This window comes from Lates calcarifer, linkage group LG5 (assembly GCF_001640805.2).
Source record: "Lates calcarifer isolate ASB-BC8 linkage group LG5, TLL_Latcal_v3, whole genome shotgun sequence".
Classification (NCBI taxonomy): domain Eukaryota; kingdom Metazoa; phylum Chordata; class Actinopteri; family Centropomidae; genus Lates; species Lates calcarifer.
In genome coordinates this window covers 25,188,260-25,212,182 of record NC_066837.1, presented here as the reverse complement: position 1 = coordinate 25,212,182, position 23,923 = coordinate 25,188,260, and the positions used below count along the sequence as shown (strand labels likewise).

Sequence of the window (23,923 nt, the reverse complement as noted above, 5' to 3'; positions counted from 1 at the left end):
TTTATTAATTGTTTTTTAATTCAGTTTTAATTATCAGGTCTGTTTGTTATGTGTTAGTGTGAGAGAGAGGATCTAACAGAAGATGGTATGAAGCATTATGGGAAATGCAGGATCCACCATTTTGGGGTCTCACCTGGACAAGGGACATCAAGATATCTTTGAATTTGACCATAATTCAAAATCTGTTTCTTGGAAGTCTACCAACTTCATGGAAGTGCAATAATAAAATTAAAAAATCTAAAATATCACTAGAGAGAAAAAGAATAGTCTGAATTGATTAAATAGAGGGCAAAATATTCAGACTTTTAGCTCCTGTATGTATGAGTCAAGTGCGTCTTTTTGGTAGACCTTCCCTGCCTAGCAAAAGCCCACGTATTTCAAAGTCTACACCCATCTCTGATTTGTAATGCAAAATCTTAAATCTCCATTCTCATACCACGATTACCCTGATCACCTGGGTTATTTTTTAAGACTTGAGGACAATACACAACTGTTTCCACAGTAGAGTAGTGCTCCTCATACCTTGTACACCAATCTTGATTTGTAAAACTCGAGGAGTCGTCTAAAATTACACCCACATCTAACACAAATGTCAAAACCTTATGAACGCAGCAATATAGAAGCCATAAGTTCAAAGTCAAGTATTCATTAAAAACTCAAACTACAGCCACAAAATTCATTATCAGGGCTTTTTTTTATATAGGTTTGCAGTACTGAGTAAATTGCACATCTTTTTGTGTAACACTGTTTCAACCCTTCAGCGAAGAAAATCTTTGAGTAGATTTTCAATGGCAAACTGACCTGATTCTGACAGTCTAACACAAGACATACTGTCACAAAGCTATGTTTTTGTTCTTGCATGTAGTTTCTCAAATTGTCTGGATCAGAGTGTGTTTTCTCTGCAGAGGAAAGGAAAATAGAGCAAGAACAACATCTGGCTCTGGTGACAGAATCACTCCGAACATGGATTTCATTTATTTATTTATTTTCCTTCTTCTTCCATAATCCATGGTGCGTCTCTGCTCTACAAATCTGTGTAATGTTTTGAATAATGATATCATCATTGCTCTAGCTGACATCTTAGACTGCCAGACAAGCAAGCAATACACAGGTGGTTGGAGAAATGGGCTCCACACCCGCACATACATCATCCTGATGAGGGTTTGGTATGAAAGAGAGAGGGAAGACGGGCTGCTGCCAGAATGAGAGTGAGGTAAATGATCACGTTTAGCTTGGCACTGCTGAGAACTGCAACGTTTTTCATCTCAAATTTCTCTCCTCTCCTCTCCTCTTCTCCTTCAATCCCATGAGTTTAGTATGACCCAAGGCTGAACTCGTAAATTACTAGCGTGGTCTTCAACACACCAGGATCTAATTAAAAAAAGAGAGAGAGTGAGAAATATCGAGAGAAAGATAGAGTTGGGTGGCCGAAAGGGGAACAGACATTGCATATTCTTGGCCTTTTTCACACACTGGGATTTACTGTGAATGCTTGGGATACTGTATACTACCAGCAGAGAAGGAGGGAGGTTTAGAGTCAATAGCAAAAGATGCATTGGTTTGGCATGAAAGAGAAGGGAACAAGGCAGACTTTGTCATCGTCCATTGAGTATCTCTGCATGATGAGAGTTATTGTTTTGTCAGGCACAGCCTAAGTTACACAGTTTCTCAGAAAACACAATTTTGTCAGCTTGTCATTTTTTTCCATGAATCCTTTTCTTACAAGGGAGCATGTCACTACTCTCAAATTGTAGAAATTTCATTTTTGAAACAAAACTGTTCAGATTGAGAATGGCAGCGAAACAAGAGCCAAATCAGAAACTCAAAAGGAGGAGAAAACTAAAACATGGTGAGAGTGAGGCAGAGATGCCTACATTAAAACCTCCCCATCCTGAGTGCACATTTGTTCTTGTTGGGTTTTTTAATTGCGTTGCCTTGACAACCAGAACAATGCTGAAAGGCTCTTTCACTCCGATGCTGGCTGAAAATGATTTTCTCCATCATGCATTTAGCAAGCAATTAGTGAGACAGACAAGGAATTTAGCTTAAACCCGGTGTATCATTCCTGCTTTCAGAAAATGGAAGGGGGGGGGGGACCAGAGAGTGGAGTGGAATTTTAATGCACAATGTAGAGCAGAGCAGAAAGAGGAAGAGGAAATAGAGGAAGAATGACTCAAATGAAGTTGAAGGGCACATAGAGAAGAGTAGAAATGGATGGGTTTGAGAGGAGAAAAAAAAAGAATGTTTGGACAATGCTTTTCTTTACAGTAGATGTGTGAGTGTGTGTGTGCCTGTGTATGTGTGAATATATACTACCTGAGTATATTCATCACACTCTGTGAGACGGGGTCTGTTTTTTCCACCTCAGGGTTCAGAGTGGCTCTCTGTCTTTGTTACCACACTGCTCCCATGGAGGGATCATCGCATCATATTTCTTTGTTAACTTGCTGGAAAACAACAGGTCTTGTCAGAAAATTAGGAGAGAAAAGTAAAGCATGACACATGACAAGCAGCAAAAGGACACAGGGCTGGAGGAAAAAAAACAAAACAACTTCAGCCTGTGCACATGGAGGGCAGGTGAACACTGGGTTGAGGATGGAGGATGCTTCCACCATGAAAACATGATAATGCTGGCTCTCTCAGAGGAAACTGCAGCAGGGTCATTGCCATCCTCTGCACACTGTTCCAAGAAAGGGCACAAAAGATTAGGTTTAAGTTTGGTTATAGTAGTAGTTTTCAGTGTTTATTGTGTTGAGCATTCTTGATGTGCTGTTGTTAAAGTGCTCTCTCTATGACCGTATTCATTTCCTTTCTACAGATGTAATTACTCTAGGCTTTTGTACAGCTGGCAATGCGGCTGTTACTGAAAATATTTACACACTTTGCTTAATGCAGGTGTTTAAGTATTAATCTTCGTTATCTGGATGTTACTCCTCCATTGATCTTTTATAACCAGGACATTGTTTTTTAAATTCATATCACCCATGGCCGACCTTACTTTGTGTTAAATGCATCTAGTTTTCACTGAAATAAACTGTCATGGCGACATCTGCACCTCTCCTCCTCCTTCTCCCTCTGCTTCTCCTCCTTATGCCCTGTTGGCACCGACTAGAACTAAGCGGGGACCTCATGGGATTTAAGAGTTTACCGCCCATGTCTGTGTTTAGTGTGGCGCATTCGCCTAGAATAAACATAGTCTCTGTTTCACTCATTTACTGACCAAATCCCGAGGATTATCTCGATTGTAATGGGTCTCTATTCTGAGTAGCCAGATGAGCCTCTTGTATGTGTACCCAGAATTGTCTCATTAATAATTTTCACTGCAGCCAACAAATTCTTGACCTGGAATAAGAAGGAAGAAACTACAGAAAAACCTCAGAGGAAATATTGTTTAGTGTTTGATGCAGATTTTTCCGTTGTTACAGACACAGTAGCTTGCAAGTATTACAATTATACTACTCCCCTGCAGCTTTAATCTCCCTGTCCCTTGTGTAATGTGTTTGTTTTTCAAGTCCAGTCATGCCTCACCTGCCCACTAGATGCCTTCTCTGTGGTTGTCACTCCTGCACACCTGTTCCTCATTTGCTAATCACTGCTGTGATTCATTACAACTGCAGCTCACTGGCTCATCAAGCCCCTTATTTACTGTAAATGTAGCATTCACTTCACACACTTTGTCAGTCTGCCTCTCCTGCCTTAAAATTGTTGTTTGCTCACCTAGTTGTTTTCCTGTTGCTGTTGCCTTGCTTTCCTGACAATTCTACTGGCTGTTATTTGCTTAATTATACCCTTTGTGGGCTGTATGTTTACTTAATCAATAAAGTAAAAATTTTGATGTCGGTATGTAAGGTTCCATATTACAAGTTTTTGCTATTGTGACATAACCCACATTAGCATTAACAGCTCACCAAGAGCTTCAGCCATCTTAGCGTTTATAAGATGAGACATTAGAATAGGCAGCACTGCTTCTCTATCCTCTCATGTTGGACTGAGGGCAGACTGGACGCTACAATGACTCACTAAAGAGTGGTGGAACGATTCCTAAACAACAGAGATAAGTAGGCATTTTAGCACTCTCATTGACCTCATCCCAAAGTCAATGGTTTGATTCAGTTTTTGGTTAGATGCATGGAATAAGGTCTCTGGTTAACACAAACTCAAGACATTTTCATGTTTTAATCTATGGCATAAAATATGTCCAAAAATACCTCACTTTTACATGCCTTTAAAAAGTTGGTTGCTAAATGAGTAGCTAAATCAGTCTACAGAAGTTGTCAAAGTCATAATGCAGCACTCGAAAACCAATCACAAGTCCACCTTTACAGCCTTGTGTTTATACTCCCGCTTGTTCAAACTATCTCTAACTTTCTAAAAAGAGAGGCTTCTGTAGAAGAGGTCAGCAACTAAATTAAATCACAAGTTGGAAGCTTTGTGGTGGTGGTGATGTTGAAGCCACACGACCATGTAGTTTGTTCATAGCTGAATTTTACTTTTGTCGATTGTATTTAGGCACAGAAAATCATCAAAGTGATATTAATTTGTGAAAATTATCTTGCTGAACAAAACTTTTAAGTATCATAAACTTCTGTTGCTCACTGAGCCTTTTTTCTGCAATAATCCAAAAGCCAATGAAAAAAATCCCATTGGCCTTTTGTCAAGGAAACCAGGGTGATCCTAACCTCCTGGTTTGTCTACAAAAAATCATCATCCCTGCACCACTCCACCACAAAGTGGTATTATGAGACAGGACGGTCAGGGCTAGCTGCTTAGCATGCTTACGTCAGTAGAGGTAATGGACAGATAGAAAAGGAAGCAAAACGAGAGTTAACATTGCTGTTGCTTTCCACTGCTGAAAACATCTCTTGGCAAATAAAGGAATGAAGTTTGATGCTGAACTTGCAATGTTTCCTTTAGACTGGTAAGCAAACAGCTATTAATGCTAACACTGGCTATAAAGCAGTAGTTATTCATTACGAAAGTCAGAAATGTATTGTTTCTTTCATTTAAATTTGTATACAGATCAATCAAGTCAGTTTGAAAAACGCTGATCAACACTTAAACTTAATGTCCCCAGTTTCCACTACTTTACATTATACAGTAGAAATAGTTCTACAAGTCATCTCCCATTACAATGAAGTTTAAAAGGCCCCAGAGCTTTCTGAGCAGTCTGCCTTTTAATCTCACACTTACACTTACTTACATGCTGTACCCCTGATAACATGCTTGATGATGGTACAGCCCCCACGATGCCCAGCTATTAATCTATTTCGGGTCTCTGCCTCAAAGGCTACATTACAGTTCTTGATATGTGAATATGGTACATGACCTGCATGCGGCTTTTGAGTTTAAATCAATGTAACTCAAATGACTCTCTGCAGCAGGTCCACAGCTCTTTCTTGGTCGTTTCTTGTTCAGGAATACAATGCCCACCATGTTATACAGGTAGCAGAAATGGCAGCAGATGTCAACTTGCAGCCCACTCAGATTACTAAACATGAGGCTTATGTACACCCGCTTTTTGTGGTCCTTCTTAAATTCACAACTATTCACAATAAGAATACTTTGCTTATAATGTGTGTGTGTGTGTGTGTGTGTGTGTGTGTGTGTGTGGTTTCTGTCATACTGTGGACCACAAATTTTACACTTCACACCAGTTAATTGGGGACAAAATTGGTGGACCTCATTTGATTTCAGTGCAGTTGCAGAGAGCACAAAGTAAAATGGCTGCCCTAATTGGGGTTAGGTTAAGGTGTGTGTGTGTGTGTGTGTGTGTCTGAGTGTGTGGTGAGACGTTTCAGAAAAGAAACCCTATATGGGAAGGTGTAGGCAATCAACTTTATCCCTTACATTTATAAAGATCAAACAAGTCTTGACCTAATTTTGACTCTTTTACCCATAATAAGCTCCTTTACACACCACACCACAGGATCAAACACACTCAGACATACCCTGTCTCTGCTCAGTATATTTTTTTCATTACACTAAGGCAATCACAGAATGTGTCATCATCAAAAAAAAGAAAAAGAAAAAAAAACTTAAATGTGTTTGTAGTATGTAAAAATGAAAATTGGAACAGGTCTTTCTGCCTCGCGACACAGCAGAAGGCTTCATTGCACCCCAACTGTGTAAACAAATGACCACTCTTTCATACAGCAACTGCACAGACACACATACGTATGCTCATACACAAGCACCAAACTGACACAAACACAGACACGCAGAGACAGACAATAAACCAGCCAACTGCCCCACTGTCTATTTAGCAGTGTCTGGGTTTTGTCCACTGTAAAAGAAGCAATGGCTCAGGCCAGTCTGTGGGACAAAAGGCAACAGAAGCCGGGGAGGTGAGCAGTCAGAGAGTTGTGTTCTGCTAATAATGGGGAGGAGGGTGCTGGCATTCAACCTCGTGGACCAGGGCCACAGAAACAGATGTGAAGGAGGGAGTGGATGGGGGTTGATGGTGGTGGAGGTGGTGTGTGGAGGGTGGCAGAAAGCTGGGACTGAGAGTGATTTGGTGGCAGAGGAAAAGCACAGGAGATAAGAATTAGAAGGCAATAGGACAGAAAGTAGATGATAGTCAAGCAGAGATATGGAAAGGTAATGCGGGACAGAGAAAGGAAAATGATAGTCACAGCTGCTGAGCAGACAAAAAGGAGAGAGAGGAGGAAGAGCTACTTTAAGTTTCGGGATAAAAAAATAGGTAAGGAATCAGCTAATATGTTAGTGTTGTAGAAAAATAACGGGGGCTTAAGCTGAGGCGAGGAAAGGAAACTGAGCAGAGTGAAAAAGAGGAAGCAGAGAGGAGCAGAGGCTGTGAACGTGAAAGGGGTCTTTGTTTCCCATAGTGCTCTGTTATTACACCAGAGTCTAAACCATTCATTCTAAACGGCAAGGGCAGCTAGCCACGTTACAGACGCACACGCGCGCACACACACCTACACACATAGATGACAGAGCACAATCACACCTCTCTCCCATTCTCCCCACTCTCATCTCTCAGCTCATCTTGTACCACTTTCATACACACTCCCCCAGCTACTGCCAATTCAGATACACCGCCCCACCACCCACCACCCCCTCACACACACACACACACACACACACACACACACAATCAGCAGATAGTCTCTTGGTGCAGTGAATATGCCTCCTCGTAGCCTTATCTATCTTATGCAACGCTGTGTAATAGTGTGACCATTATGGAGCAACCGCGGTGACGGCTGCACTGGGTTAGTGGGAGCAAAACTAGCAGCAATCCCTAATGTCTCCATCGCTTTGGCTTGGCCTATTTTCTCTCCTTTGTACTCCTTGCTGTCTCACAGCCCTTTAGCCGCTCACTGTCATTAAAGTCAGAAGGCACTTACATGTATACGTGCTATTATTGAAGTCAGAAGCACTTATCAGGGAGAGTTTTAGTTCTTTGCTCTCATTTAAATAAGAGGCACTTTATAAGCGGCGCTTTTGTAGACACTTGCTTATCGGCACTTATCTGCATAGAATTAGAGTGATGGAAATTGTTGGATCAGGACTGTGTGGAATGCTGCGATCATTAAGAGTACACTTGTGCAATTTCATGCAGTCGGCAAGGATGTGAGATGTTTTTTTCTAACCAACTTTAGCACACACAAACACACACACACAGACACACACACACACAGACACGAAAACTTCAGAAGCAATAAGAGGATAGTTCGTAACACTTCCTGACCTGCTACCTCACTGTGTGCTCCCTGCTTTGGCTGTCAGATGTGGTTAATGAGAATCTCTCCACTCTCATAGACTGGTGTTCCTATAGAGAGCGGCCTGCTGGGATACACACACTTGTGCATATACACACACACAGGCGCTCGCATAGGACCCCGAGAGCCTTGTCATCACACAGAGAGGGACCTGCTGGCCTATTGTAGATCCCCCGTGCCACAGGGATCACCTCTTATCCCCCACAAACACACAGCACACAGCGGGTAACTCAAAGCCACAAACGCACACTCACACACACACACCATTCCCTTAACACACACTCCATAAGCCTTTGTAACCACACATTTTTGCTTATTTCTCACATGTGCTTTCTCTTCAGCTCTCATTTTAATCACAGCTCCCCCCCCCCCTTTTCTCCATCTACCCCCTGTCTCTTTCATTTTCTCCCTCTCTCTTAATCCCCCCTAACATCCATCTTGCTAATGCCCCCATCATCCAAACACCAGCACCCCTCCTCTGTCTGCCACCGACTTCTCCACGGCTTCTGCTCTCCCATTCAGCCCAGCTTGTCCTCATGTATTCATAGAGATCACTGATGGAGTGGGGAGTCTTTGTCAGCGGGTCAGCCTCCTATAACCCCCGACTCTGACCCCACAGACACACACGCACACACACACACTCGCACGAGCACACACACACACACACACTGGATCCCTCTCACTTGCCATATGGCATGGGCAATGAAGGGCTAACAAAAGAGAGCTAAAGAGGTGTCAGAGACATTTGTATGTGTGTGTGTGCCCTGCATCAAAAGAAGACTAAGCAGCCAGCCATGGCGCAGGGTCCAATAGATGAAATTGATTTCTGTTTTTTGGATGCTGAGAGGAGAGGGGAGGGGACTTTCCACCTTTTCTTCTGCCGTCAAACTCATTGGCTCAATGAAGAGTAATGAGAGGAGGCCCTGATTGGAGCACAATGGGGGCACACTTGATGGAGTGTTGAGCAATGCAGATCTGTCTCCATCACCGGAGTGGATTTGTTGTTATGACAACAATACCCACATCATTGCCATTGTGTCATCACCATCACCAAAGTTTTGAGCACCAGAGTGTCGTCATCGACATCATCCTCTTCAGTCATCATTCTCATAGTTTGACTTTAAATTCCAGCCACCATCTGTCTTTAAAGCACAGACTTCTAATGTTATCCAACTCAGGGGGTTATTTTTGTATGTTTTGGCTCTCATTCTATGGGAAATTATAATATTGTATTCACAGAGATAACTGCTGAGATCTGGGAAAATAGTTTTTAAAAAGCTGACCCAAACTGTCTCTTAGTTGTGCGTTCATTTTCAGTCTTACCTTTAAATAAATGATTGGGTAAAACTTCAAAAGTAAAACCCAAGTTCTAATGAACAACAGTCAGCCTTTATGTCAATGGTTCCCAGAGTGGGTGCCGCAGCACCATGGGGTGTTTCTGAGGATGAGCCAAGGGTGCTGTAAGATTTATGTCAGGTTTTCTTTTTCTTCTTCTTTTACTGTACATTATTAATAGTGTTTCATCACATAAAACAAGGAATGTGATGATAATTCTTAAATAATTCCTGAATGTTGTGATGGTTTCTTTTTAACTACTACATATGTTATAATTTATAGAGAACTCCAGGTGAACAAATCTATGAATAGCGAGTTTCTCAAACTTAATCTTTAATTTTAAAATGCAGGAGTGTCTCAAACAAGTACAGTCTTCAAGGACAGAATGTAGAAACTGCCAACATGTCAGTATGTGTGTGTGCTAAAGGGGGGAAGATAGTCTTACTGCTGGGTATAAAGGCACCTTGACACAGATGTATCATTGATGACTGAATTCTACAGACACAACCAGACTGTTTGTATTGTATATTGTGACCCCTTTCTTCCTATTTTACAATACAGTTTACCTCAAAAGACATCTTTGCTCTCTTGGGTTCACTTTTTCCTTTATTCAATGACAGCCTCAAACAGAAATTTCCTCAACAGCCAACTTTTGAATTAAGTATATTTTCATGCTGTTTTCAAGTGTATGAAAATAGACACTTTCCTTTTTAATTTAAGCATTCAGTGCTACATTAAATATTGTTTTTAATGACACGTTTTAATATTTAATTGTAGTGTAATTTTAAACATTTGAATATTAATTTATACATTTCCTCTATGTGTTGCATGACAGCATTTATTTGTGCATTCCTGTATTGTTCTCCACTGATTTAGCATTGCACTTCAACATTGTTGATCATATGAGGCAGACCTCAGATGCATTAGTCCTCCTTAACAAATGTAAGCAGACATAAACAGTATGTAAAATCTGTGAACCTGTCCTTTAAACATGCAGTTGTGCCACAGCTACGATCAATGATGACAGCATACAGTTGGAGGTTGTCATAGTAACGTAAAACACCTCTCTACGCACCCGAGTTCTCCGGATGCACAGCAGTCAGAAATAACTGTTGGAGGAGTGATGGAAAGATTTGCCACTCAAACAAATGCTGATCCATCTCAACCCCAATCACAGTCTGAGGCCAGGAGAAGTAAAGTTAAAGTTGAAAATTGCTTGGCGTACAGCTTTTAATGGAGAGACGTTAGCCATCCCACACATGAATGCCTCACCTGCATGAAACACAGTCAAATGCAGCTAATACGTTCATGAAAGACCTTGAGACAAACACATATCTCTTTAGCCAGGGAATACAGTGAATACTTTGAGTGGCTAACAGTTAGACTAAGTAAATGAAAAACTGAATTAATGCATGATATGTGGGTGTGTTCTGTATCTTTGAAGAAAAAAGTTAATTAATTTAAACTTATGAACAGGCAGAAATAAATGCCTTTAACCAACCAGAATACTTAGGATATAATCCTTTATTTAGTTTAAATTCAATATTTATCTGCAGATCTGCAGCAATAACACAGCTTTGAGCTGCTGCATGGAGGGGTGCCATGGAAAAAGGAATCAAAACAAAGGGGTGTCTTGGTTTACAAAAGTTTGGGAACCACTGCTTTAAGTCATAGCTTTTCTCAGTTCTCTTGAGAGACGGAGTCAGTTTTTGTGTTCGGTTGCTCAGATAAGCCAAACAAACCTGCCTGTATCCCACCTACAGGAAAATAAAGTGCGTGTGTGTGTGTCTTCACGTAACTGTGTGTCCACAGCAGGGTGAGCCTCATGCCCTATTTCAGTCAGGCCTGATATGATCAGACGTCAGATTGTGAGCCCCTCGTCTCTCTCACTCTCTCTCTCTCTGGCCGTTGGCGTTTCTGCTCGGAGGTGAGAAAAGGTCTAAACGCAGACATAGTGCAACATTGCCTTTGATACCCTGGCACCACAAAGACACAGATCCACTGGAAACAAGGCTCAACAAATCCAGTAGTTGAAACACATACATTGGGTGATATTACTTTGAAAGAGAATAACGAATGCTGCTGCACAAAAGGAGGGAGGAAGGTCAAGTGGGTTCAGACAGCTTTGGTCTATGGAAATGCTCTGAAAGGTACGTAAAATACATAAAAAGGATGCTTTGAAGGGTCATTTTGAAGAGAGAAGGAGCACATGCAGGTTGTTTCACAAGGTCAAACACATTACCGTTTGAAAATGTCCTTTGAAATTGAAAATTTATATATTTTTAATTATGATATTTTTATTGCTTGCAGATAAATAGCATCCAATGAGAGGTACAAAGTACTTGGAAATATTAAAGCAGACACTTTATCTCCTCTCCTGTCCTTTTCATCTCGGGCATTTAAAACCCATTACGGCACAGATTTGCCATATCAATGCAAGTTTCATTCTCACTTTTCCCCTGCAACAGAGGGCTCCGGGTCCACACGGCAGCTACAACACAAGATCCCGATGTGTCTCCTTGTGCAAACAGATGAAGGGAGTGGGATAATTATCCACAGGATGTACAGTTGGTAGCAGATGTAGTGCTCTGATCATAGTAATGCGGCAACTTTGATGACAATGTGTCAGTTTAAATAAACCGGCCCGCTCAGCAATTATTACATGCTTACGGCATCGCCCTCAGCAGTTGGTCTCCACACATTCTACCAAACATACATGGACTCATGACAGAGTTATTCATAATGGAGTTATCAGCATATAAGGAATCCGTATACATCTAAGGTAACAAAAGGTGGACTTTTAATTGATATAGTGTTCACATATAATGTGTTTTCATGGCAGCTCATTTGATTAGCCAGTGGTGACGCAAGCAAAGGATTTGAAGTGCAGGGACAGAAATGTGGGGAAATATTATTTTTCTTTTCCCCAGCACCAACAACACTAGGGGAAAAAAGAAGAAAGAAATCGGATTATTCAAGAGGAATGGCAGACTTCAGATCAGCTCCATCCCCTTAGATACCCACTGCAGGGTTTTTTTCCCTCCCCATTTCTTATACACTTCCCACTCATAATACTATTTAACTCAAAAACATTTTATGTGAATGAATTTTTTTGCAGTCTGTGATTAATAACTCCCAAACACTTCATTTCAAAGCACAAAGGTGAAAAGGAGTGGATAAGGATAAAAAGGATGTATTAGACTTCTTATAACAAAAAGAACACTTGTTTGGCCAGCAAAGACTTTGTGTTCACATATTCCTGCATTCTCACTCAGTCTGTCTTTGCTCATTCCCTTTTCTCCCCTCCGACTTAATTTAAACAATCATTCCCCTCAGTGAAATCCATTTTCGTTTCCACATATGTGCGACATCTATCAGAAGCTCCAGATAATTGTTAGCACTTCATATCATAGTAGAGCTGCTGACTGTTTAGCATTCTGCCTCTGTAACTGTGACTTGCGCACACACAGCATAAAGACAGGGGTGTACGTGTATATACACATGCGCACACACGCACATGCACACACAAACCCGCAAATCACAGGTCTCATTTAGTTCCCTTTCTGTGTTTTAATTAGAGCCGAAGCAGGCTAATCACCTCCTTAGTAGACAGCATCACTAATGAGACAGAGAGGGAGGAGCTGAGAGGGAGGGAGGAGAGAGAGAGATACACATAATTGAGAGGAGCAAAAAGAAGGATGGTGAAGGAGAAAGTGGCAGGGAATAGAGAAATAAGATATGAGAGTTGTTAGGAGTAAGTAGATTAGATGGTAAGAAGTGGGGAAGGGAAGGAGAGAGAGAGAGGGACGGATATGATACAAAAAAGAAAAGAGAAATAAGAGAGAGAGAGAGAGGTAGGTGGATGAAATAAATAGGGACCATGGAGAAAATGAAGCTCGAGTTGACAACAAATGGATCGACTCAAAGAAAGAGAGAGACGAGCCTGGAGAGACACAGAGAGAGAGGGAGATGGACTTGCAGGAAAGAAAACACAAAACAAGAAAAGCAAAGGAAACTTGGAGAGTAGTGGGGGAGAGAGGAGCCTGAGAGAAATAATGAGAGTCCCTTACCTCCCACAAAGACAGCCATGTCTGCCCTAACTCCCCTACCCCCTCCCTCCCTCCCTCCCTGTGGCTGCTCCTTTCATGCTGTCACCAAGTGAGTGTCTGAATAGCCTTTTATTATTCAACAGTCTGGGCAGGTCGTGGGGTCATCGCACGGCCCACCACCCTGCCACCAGCAAACATCCACAAACATTCACGCACACTCTCAAACCCCCCCTTCTTGTGCATGCACAAAGGGGGGGTGGGTGGGGGGTTAAAACAAAAAAAAAGTCTATTTGTGGACGCAAACACTCAAAATGGACGTACTCAGAGCTACGCTAACTTCAGGCACTGCTAAGCTGACAACATGTGATAGTCCCTGATGCATTCATTATAACACTTGTCCACCCAATGTTAGCCTACTATCTATCTGCCCGTTGCATCTGTAGCGCTGGGAGCTAGTACCCTGGCATTTTCTGAGCACACTATCATGTGGTTGCATTTGCGTGCGTGTGTGTGTGTGTGTGTGTGTGTGTGTGAAGGTATATGTCTGTTTGTGTGTGACAGGAGGAAAACAGAGATAACAGTAGCCTAGTGGTATCAGCTCCATCTTATCTCCTACACAGCCAGAAGCAGGTATACAAGCTAATTGGAAAGTGCCAGACACACAGTAGACTGGTGAAACACACGCTCACCTTTCCAGCGAGCAAGGCAAGACGAGAGAATTGGCAGCTAGAGAGAGAGGGAGTGAGAGGGAGTGAGAGAAACAGGGAAGAAACAATTGATGGGACAGACCAAAATGATACGGTGAAAATGAGACAAAAGGAAAAAGAAGTGGAGGGAGAAGTGACAGAACAAGAGGAAGAGATAGAGATGGAGATAGAGAAGGGGGAAAATTGTAGGCAGACAGCAGAGCTCACAGATACAATATCAACAAGACAAACGGTAACTAAGGCACAGTTCACTTCTGAAATACCACAGGTATTGTGCCTATTCTGTCTGTAACTGTATTGTCAGCACTGAGCGTTGGGAAAATAGGAAAACAAATAGCATCCCCTGCATTACTCTACAGTGTGTGGCTCTTTCCACTCCACTTGGTAATGAGTCACTCTGTCAAATCTTCTCTCAAATGTCAGGCCCGACGTATTTACAATGTGACATCTCGTCCCATATACTTTCTTTGTGATGTGTTTGCAATAGATGTCACGGTCTATCCAAAAAAGGGGGCATAAATATCACATCCTGGAACAGCCCAAGCCATGCCACACATCACAGACTTAAACACATAGTGGTTAAAGTGGCTGCCACTTTGTTGTGTTTGACTAGAAAACTTCTCTAGACCAAAATAATGATTATATTATCAAATTATTGTGATTATTGGAGGGAAATTCCAGTATATTTCCAACTGGTGTATGAGTCATGCTAACTTTGCTCTCACCGCCTCTGTTGTAGAGAATTGGTTAACTTGCCAGTTTTTCATCCCAGCCTGCACTGTAAGGGTTGGATCACATCAGGTCAAGGGAAATGTAGAGCCAGTCGCTAGGGTCTATTGCTGATATGGTGACTGCAATATGTGTCACCTAATATTTTATGTTAGTTAATCAGATAAAAAATAGCCATAATGGCTGGATGGTTACAGGAGTCTATTTTCTGTGTTTACTTTTTATAATCATACCTGCCCATGTTCTTGTGGATTTTTACTGCAGTTCACTGCAATGTATGACATGTGCCCTTATGCTGGTAAACTCCTGAAGCCAAGAAGACCATCATACTGTAATAATAATAATGGACATCCAGGACACCCATGGCAATAAATGACAATAAATAAGATCATTTTGTATATAGCTGCACTGTTGGCAGGTATACATTATTGCCTTGTACAACAATTACATATAGCCTGATCTGAAAAATCCTTGCTAGTGCTAGCTTTAGGTGCAATAAATTGTAGTCATTATCTGCCTTCCTTCTAATGTGGAGCTTTATGATCTTTCCAGTGTAAAATGTAATTTAATTGGACATTCTATGCGTAGTCTGTGTGTACCATAGACGATACAGTGGTTGTGTGGGGGTGCCCACAAAAAAACAAAAAACAAAACAGAGCTACTGCCCCTCAAGCTGTCTGCCACACATTATTCCACTAAAGAATTTTTTGCAGAGCTGTATTTACATTTCTCTGTCTTTCAGTCTTATGAGTCATTATGTTGCATCTCCTCAGAATAAATCATCAGACCCTGAGCAGGCATTGCACAAGGCTAGGAGCAGGTGAGAAGTTGTGATAATGGTTATTGATTAGCGTGCAAGCACACTGTGTCCTGTCTTGTTTTTATTACAGATGAAAGCCATCATCCCTCTGAGGCGAGCCTCGTGTGCTCACTGAAGAGAAATGTGTGGGAGAAAGATGTTAAATGCGGGGTAGCTACTGCTATATATAAAAGTAATCAAGCGTGAACAAAAAGCTGGTGTTGATGATGATGTGGTGCATGTGGGAATTAATTTGGCTAATTATGATGGATGCTTGTTTAGCAAGTGTTAAAAAGAGAGAGAATTTCGAGGGTATGATAATCAAAATGTGCTTGTGTTCATTTTGATTTTTCATGATTCAAACTGTAACTCTGGCCGTGTGTAACCTTACTTTGTTTGTGTTTGTTTTGTGCCTACACTCTTGGAGATCTCTCCCTCCTCTCCTTGCCTTTGATGAGGCCTCTGGGAGCAACGGTTTGCACTTCAGCAACATGTTTCGTTTTTTTTTTTTTTTTCTTCTTTTACTTCCTTCTTGTATCGGAGTTTGTCGATGCTAAAACCACGAGAGAGCCTCCTTGCCATTTGCTGTTTATTTGGCACAGGAAAAGCTCTGATGTGAATTAATTGCTTGTTAGCTGAGAGGAGCCAATAATAACAGCATAGGAGTGATGCAGACTTGACAAGACTTGTCTGGTGATTAACAACGGTGATACACGTCTCATTTTTTGACAGTTCATCCGCTATGGAGTAGTTTTAAAAACACAATGCAAATGGTTTTTAATGACTCAGATTAAATTTTTCGTGAGCAATTTTTCAGTTTGTGAACAAATGAATGCTTACTTTACAGTTCATTGAGTGTTCTGCAGCAATCCTAATCATTTTTGCAAATAAAATTTTATATTTTTTGACATTTATTTCATCAGCCTCTTCCTTTTTTCACTACGTAAAACCATTACAGAATCAAACAGATTGAAAGTAATTGCTGTCCAGGTTTATAAGTATGGATCAGTTTGTAAATGGCATGTTTTAAAGGATTATCTAGGAAAGTCCTCCATATATCTCTATGTGAGTGACTGACAGTAATCAGACGTTAATGTGATGCATGCACAGATATGAACACGCCCAGTTGAGGTAATAAAAACCAAATTAAATGCCCTGATATTCACTTTAATTGTCAAGATAATGAGGAGTTAAATTGTCTAAAATTGGATGTGCTTCATGAAATGTCATCTCTCCATCTATCCACCCATCATCTCCTCAGTCAAGGCTCCCATATTTTGTCCGTTTTCTGTTCCCTGTCTGTCTTTCCAACCATCCGTTGCGAGCACTCCTCCCCTCTCTCCCCTCTCTCTCCGTCTCCCCTGCGCAACTCGCTGCCTGCTGAGCTGATTGAACATTTGCTCACTTGCTGTTTGGATTCTGTCCCAAATCCCCTGCATAAACTTGAAACACCGTGTTAAGCATCCCTCAATGGAGTCCAACAGCTTGTGAAATATGCGGTCAATTTGTTCGTGTTTGCAACGATGCTACATCCTGAAGCGCTTCAGCAAAGAAATGATTGTCTAAATCCACTTTATCTCCCTACTTTGTATAACCTTTGGAAAGGTCTTTTTTTCTTTTCTCCAAACCAAATCAACAAGAGCTCAGGTGCAGCTATAGCTAATGGATGCTCCAAACACTACGTGCACACACACACACACACACACACACACACACACAAGGGAGCCACACCTAAGCACATTTTCAATCATTCCAGCTTTTTCAAGGTTGTCACAAATCAATCCAGAGTTGTGTTTTCATTAAGCAAAGGTGAGAAGTGGAGTGTGTGAATGGGAGTGGAAAGAGGTTTTAATCATGAGCATCTGAGGGGCCAGAGGCTACACTAGAGAAGTCTCCATCTCTTTTTTCTCCTTTGCTGCACTCCTACACCTCTCCCTCCCACACATCCCCTCATTTCTTCTCCTCTTGAAGCTCTCAGTTCCTTCTTTGTTTCTCCCCGATGTCTAATTCCACGCTCTCTTCTAACCTCTTTCCCCACTCCCTACTTTTTTAACTCCACCCTCCCTTTGAGCGACTACTTTCTGTCCTTCTACAGTCTTTGACCCCCCCCACCCCACACACACACACACCCCACCCGCTTCTCTGCACCCTCCTCCCCTTCATCCAGGCTTTTATCGAGCTCCAACATATTTCAACTATTGCCTCCACCTTTCCACGCTCCTGTCGCTTCATCATCCCTCTCCTGCTTCGTTCCCTCACTCCTTCAACCCTTTTCCGCTCCTCTTTATCTTGACCCCACATCCATTCCTCCATTCCACAGCTGCCAGCTCTCAGAACCTCAAGAACCGTAAATCTGGTGTAACCCCAGGAAGTGGGTCACCGGGGGACACTTAAACATGTAACACTCTGGTGAGGGCCTAACCCCTGGCAGAAAATCGCCTCATGCGTGCACGCAAATGCATGCCCGTACGTACTTGAGTGCACACGCACACGCACACACACACACACACACACAGAGCGACAGGTTTTATGGATGTCTGGGCTTGAAACAGAGCAACCTTAGTATAGGTCTGTGTTATTACAGCTCATGTTCTTACCTCTAATCAATCCAAGTTGTTAGGATTTGTGCGCAGGGGGAAACAACAGAGGCTTTGTGTCACAGACACGGGCAGTGCTGCAGCACTTTTCCCTGTGCCTGGTTTTCTCCTACATGAACCCACACCCATCAAAGTCTGGTTTGTGCCAGCCAGTCTCTGGAGCTAGTTACATTGTGTTTATAAGTGTGTGTGCTCTAGGGATCTCTGGTTTGAGTTAGACTGTGTGCTCCACAGTTCATGTTGCTATTTGCTCTACTTCTTTAACACACTCTTACTTCCAAGCTAACATTTCCTAATTCAAACATGATGAGAAACACCCACAAAACTCTTTGATTCTTTTGGTCTGCGGCTACTCACACATGACCTCGACCTCATTACAAGTTCTTAATCAAAACCACGCTGGCAAAAAAAAGGAGTGCAACTTTGTCTCTGTATCAATCAAAAGTGATTTGCTTGCAGTCTTAAGTAGTGTAAATTCAAATGCTCTGATACTGTTCACACATGTTCAGTGGCATGTTCAAAAAGGCAGCTGTCACTGTGTGTACAAAACAAATATCCCGGGGATGATGGGTCGCCTTCATGTGAAAAAAAAAAAAAAAAACTGGCCTGTCCTCATTACCAGCCTGGAACACATGTTCCGTCAAAGAAATGGCACCAAATGGGACCAGTTTTGTTTGGATGCGGCACGTCTTCCGAGAGAGTTTTCTTTTCTAAAACACTAATCTCTGGGCCACAAATTAGCTGTCAGTCATCAGCTGTAGACAGACATCGTATCGGGGAAAAGGCAGTCCCCAACAAATCAACAACATGTCAATCACACACACAAACACATGCTCGCAGCCATTGACACAAGATGGTACACACTTGCAGGCGTGCGTGAAAACACACACACACTCACACACACAGAGGGAGTGGTGGATGTGTCTTACATGCAACAGCGTTTCCTCCTTTAGACTAATAGGACCTAACTCTGTTTTCTCCATTAATTCAAGGTGACTCCTGCAAAGCATTAGAAAAAGGATATGAAGCTGTGGGTTCTCGAGTGCCCCCCTAATTAATATACATTTGCAATTTATATTGCCTCATTGAATTGCAATATAATTTTCTAAAGGCTGTCTTATCTCTAAAAAGAAACCATTTAAAAATCAAGCAAATGTTTCTTAGCATCCAATTTACACCCATGTCTCCTGATATTAGACAGTGTCTTGATAGGTTGTGGAGTTTAATGACATTGAATCCACATTAGAGGAATAGTAAATTTTCCACTCGAAGCAAGACAATTAAACACCACCACAGGAATCAGGGGATGGCAATGCATGCATGACACAGATTTGTAAGTCATACAAGTGTTGTGGCATTTAGAGTGGGGAATACACTCTGAGAATTTACTTTGTGTGGAGAGTAAGATGAAAAAATTGATACCACTCTCATATGAGAGTTAATTTGACACTACAGCCAGTAAACACTTAGCTTAGCTTAGCACAAAGGCCGGAGGTAATGGGAAAGCAGCAGTTCTAAAATTCACTGGTTAAGGAAAAGTTCGACATTTTGGAAATATGTTTACCTGTCTTCTTACAGTTAGATGAGAAGATTGATACCACTGTCATGTCTGTACAGTGAATATGAACAGTGCGGTCCAAAAGTCTGAGCAGCACTTTCTTAAACTCAGCTAACAATAGCTGGTTAGCTTCGCTTGGCACAAACACTGGGGAACAGGGAAACAGTGAGCCTAAAGTTAATTAGTTGATATATTATATCTTGTTTGTTTAATGTGACCAAAAAAAACCTAAGAATAAAAATGAAAGTTTGTAATATGCTGAATTCTTTTTTCCCAAGAATTTTGTATTGTTCCTTTAAAAAGTTACATTTTATTTTTGCTTCTTTGTGTAGCTGTTCTACATCTCTTTGTGGTCATTTATTGTTATTTTTTGATGCTACTATTTCTGATCGTCTTGTCTCTTTTTAGTTGTTTCACTTCTCCTTTTGGTCATTTTGTGCCTCTTGTGAGTTGTTTGATTCTCTCTGGTCATTTTTGTGTCTCTTTTTTGTAATTTTGTGCTTTTTTTTGGTGGTCATTTTTCATCTACATTTAGCCATTTTGCATCTATTTTTACCCGTTTTGTTGTATCTAGAAATACATACAGAGGGTGTCCAGAGCCCCTGTGATGCCCTGTGATCTCTCGAGACCTCTTGTAGTAGAACCATTAAGTGTGTGGACACAGATTTCCTGTGCAGTGAGGAATCATTATGACAAATTCAGTAAAAATGTGTGTTTCTTGCACCATCTGATTTGAAGCGATGCAACTGTGTCTCTCAAGCTCAATAATTACTCTGCTCTGCTGCTGGTGTTATAGTGTTGAAAGTAATAGAAATTCTGGTTGAAACTACACAAAAAGGACAGAAATCACAATAAACTGGAATAATCTGGATATAACTGAAATGTTGGCAAACTAAAAGTAATTATTCCATCGACACGTGACAGTCAGAATTGCTTTGACCTTAGTGGGGCAATTCAGTTATGTTTCCCATTACATGAGGCTGAGCCTTACTTACATAAAGACAGAGAGTGAGAGAAAGAAATAGAGTGGTGCAGTCCCGAGTGCTGTGGTGCTGATTGCTTGTGAAGCCTTTGTGTTTCTCTGTGCCATGTCTTGGTGGGGCAAAGCACCTCGCTGTCAGTGCCATTCAGTCAGATAAAGTGTGTGTATGTCTGTTTCTGTGTGTGTGTGTGTGTGTGTGTGTGTGTGTGTGTGCGCACACACACAGAAAGTCAGCTAGGTATGAATCAGAGAGAGAGAATGAGGCCAAGGAAAGAATGACTGGATGATTAGACACCCAAACTGCTCCAACATGCCAACCAACAAACACAAGAGTCACCATCTCAAACACTACAACAGAACAGTCTAATAGAATAGAAGTTTGTCATTTTATTTGACAACATAGAAAGAGGCAGTTCTACTGGGGAAATTTAACTGCCAAAATTCAAAGCGAAGCACTGACACTTCACAAACCTCCACTCACTACGGTCTTCAAGAGTAGAATGGAACAGAATAGAATAGTAAATGCATTGGTCAACCATACAGTATATCCATACCAGAGTTAAAATGACTCTTTATACTGGTCTTGCAGAGGGAAGGTATGAATATTTTATACACCTCTCCTACCACATAAGTCAGTAAAGTCTGTAAAAAAAAAAAAAAAAAAACTAATAACAGCCTGTTCTTTTCATTGGGTGATAGACTGGGGGACTGGCAGAGCAGTGCAGTAATGCTTCCACTTTAAAGGTGACCAGACACATTCTTTCTTTGCCTCATAGTTCTGCCTGGGCTATAAATTTGTCGCCCAACTGTTGACATCGCTTGCAATATGCTGCGCTCAGAGTGTGATCACCACATGCACTGTGAGCAAGAACAAGGCAGTGCACTCTTTCTTGTCTGCTTGCACAGATACACACACACACACACACACACACACACACACACAATGGTGACCAACGAGTCATAAAGTAATAAAGCTCTATGGACCCCTAATGAAAGCAAAGAAGAGGGGGAGAGGGAAGAACAGACTCGGATGAATAACAATCATTGCTGTGATGGGGGTGGTTGTGTGTGTGTGTGTGTGTGTGTTGGCATGTATGCATGTGTGTGTAGGGGGAAGTATCAGCGTCTCCCTCCAGCAGCAGTGAAAGCAAACTCCCAATCTCTCTGTGGTCCTGCTCCTCCCCTCTGGAATGGAATCCACCAAATCGCTGCTAATTGAATAAGTGACAATGAGCGGGCAGACGAGGCGACAGATGCTCGCGTGCCTTTACAACCAAACCACCAGCATAACCGCACACGCGCGCTCACGCGCACGCATTCCTCTTGACTCCAATCTGAACCGGGAGTCCAGAGGCGCAATTTCCACCGCCGCACCTGCTGCGCCTGTTGACTTGTGAGGATGGGGAGAGGGAGAATACTGCAAGGATTGCCATGAATGTTAGCGACAGACGTTTAATTCACACTATCACTTTATGGCTACAAGGCCCGGACACACGGAGCCAATTGTAAGGCTGTGCATAATGAAGAGAGCTGCACTCAGGCACTGGAGCTGTTTGTTTGTTTGTGCTGATAGCATGCATTTGTGCAGACGCTGATCTGGGCTTCGGAGCCGCCCGTGGATCAATAAAAATATCTTTTGGGAGCTGGAGAAGCAGGAGAAGTTAAACAAAAAACTTTCTAAATCCAAGAGACATGGCATCTTTGCACCTGCTGCAGCGAGCGAATATTTTTGGCTCAATTACTGGCGTTCTTAAGCATTAAAAAGGTCGTGTTTGTTCGGCTGCCCTGGTTATGTAGCGTGCCTAAATGTATTAGGCCTCCATCTGCTTTTTACTTAGATTATACCCCCTCCATACATTAATTGTTTTATTCTGCGCAGTGTTTAAGACCCCAGCGCAATCCCCCCAACCCACCCCCTCCACCTCGGCCTCTTTCTTTTGCTCCCTTCTTCCATAAACTCCGGAGCTGACTTTGTTCTCCAAATGTGATTAGCTTCTCTGGGACGCAGGGAGTAATTGCATTACTGCATTGTGAGCATTTGGAGCTATGGAAATCGCTGGGCGCCCGTATCAAACCTGTTTAAATACCGAGCGCACTATGGTGTAAAGATGGTGCACAAAAAGAGAGGAGTGAATGCAAACATTTTGCAGACATGGCTCAGACCGATGAATAGACACTGGGTAGAAGGGAATAAAGGTTTTCCGCCAATTTACGGCTCCGGGGTTGAAAAGAGAGAGAGCTTCTGGTTGGTGTCCACGCACGTTTTGGAATATTTAATAAACTATTGTTTTCAGGCAAATGCGCTGAAAGCTTTAGAGGGTGTGCAGATGCGTTGCGTTAAAAGATCGGCCCACACTGAATGACCCGGTTCCAATGGATAACATCATCAAGTCCTGAGACTGTGTTTATATTACATTTCTCATGCAGACAGTGGGTAGCATCTGGTGGTAAATTATTCATTTGTTTTGCAGATTATGTATCTATCTATTTCTTAAGGTTAATTGTGGTCTTCGGGAATGATTTTGAAAGTGCTGACTGAGAAACGACTTCAGTGAAGTGATTGGTGAGAGTGAGCGGGACAGTTAGCCTATGAGTGTTTGAGCGAGAAGTTGTGTTCTGCTCCAGATGGTCACCTACAGCGGGGTCTCATCTCCAACTTCTGCTGGAATATTTGATTTGAATATGTATGAGGATTGCAGCCACCAGTACATAAACTAACTGAATTCCCTATTAGTTTAAGGCACATTCTCCTCTGTTTCTGTCTATCTCTAACGCACACACCAGCGCGCCGCATCCGCACGCACGCGCGTCAAATGTGTGAATGGATCTGGAAAAGCTGCTTGGTACTCCACAATCCCCCATGACAACTCATTTCCTCACAGTTGTGTGGGGTTCGGGGCTCCGCTGGAGTCTTGTTTGGTCGGCTGTAATCGTCGGGTCCCGGTGCCAAACAAACCGCGCCAGATGGTCTCCAGAATGCACGGTCCCAGTTGTGCACATTCGTTAAACCTCAGATGTCTCTCCCCTCTCTTTCTCCTTTCCCTGTTTCTTCATTTCTCTGTTTGTGTTTCTGTCTCGTTCGTGTGCATTTACACAAATGAGACTTCAGGGTTTTTTGTTTTGTTTTGTTTTGTTTTCGGTTTTTTTTTTTTTTTTCTCAGGGAAACTTTTAAAAAAACGCACGGCCGAGGTGGTGAGTTTTTTGGATGCTGCGCTCGTTATCAAAACCTCGTTCCTGCGGGGAGTTTGAAGTGATGTTGAACAGATTTGTGCACGGGGACAGAGCTGTTCCTCGGCGTGACCAACTCTTTAAAGGCATTCATTAGAGTCCGGCTCCCTTTCAACGCGATTCGCCACACGGCTTACCCGGCTTATACTCTCACCCATAGACAGCCACAGATGAGGCGCATGTGAAATATATATATATA

The 23,923-nt window shown here is 42.1% G+C and overlaps 1 long non-coding RNA gene across 2 annotated transcripts; it reads right to left on the bottom strand.

Annotated features, from left to right (window-relative positions):
* Positions 1–258: 258 nt before the first annotated feature.
* On the bottom strand, positions 259–20,630 carry LOC108874565 (uncharacterized). 2 transcript variants are annotated; one of them, XR_007813290.1, is made up of 3 exons: positions 20,509–20,630; positions 2,317–2,680; positions 259–1,371 (listed from the first exon to the last, which is right to left on the bottom strand). It is a non-coding gene; the product is annotated as an uncharacterized LOC108874565 (long non-coding RNA). The 2 variants fall into 2 exon arrangements; XR_001959720.1 differs by having other exon boundaries at positions 2,317–2,447.
* Positions 20,631–23,923: the final 3,293 nt, after the last annotated feature.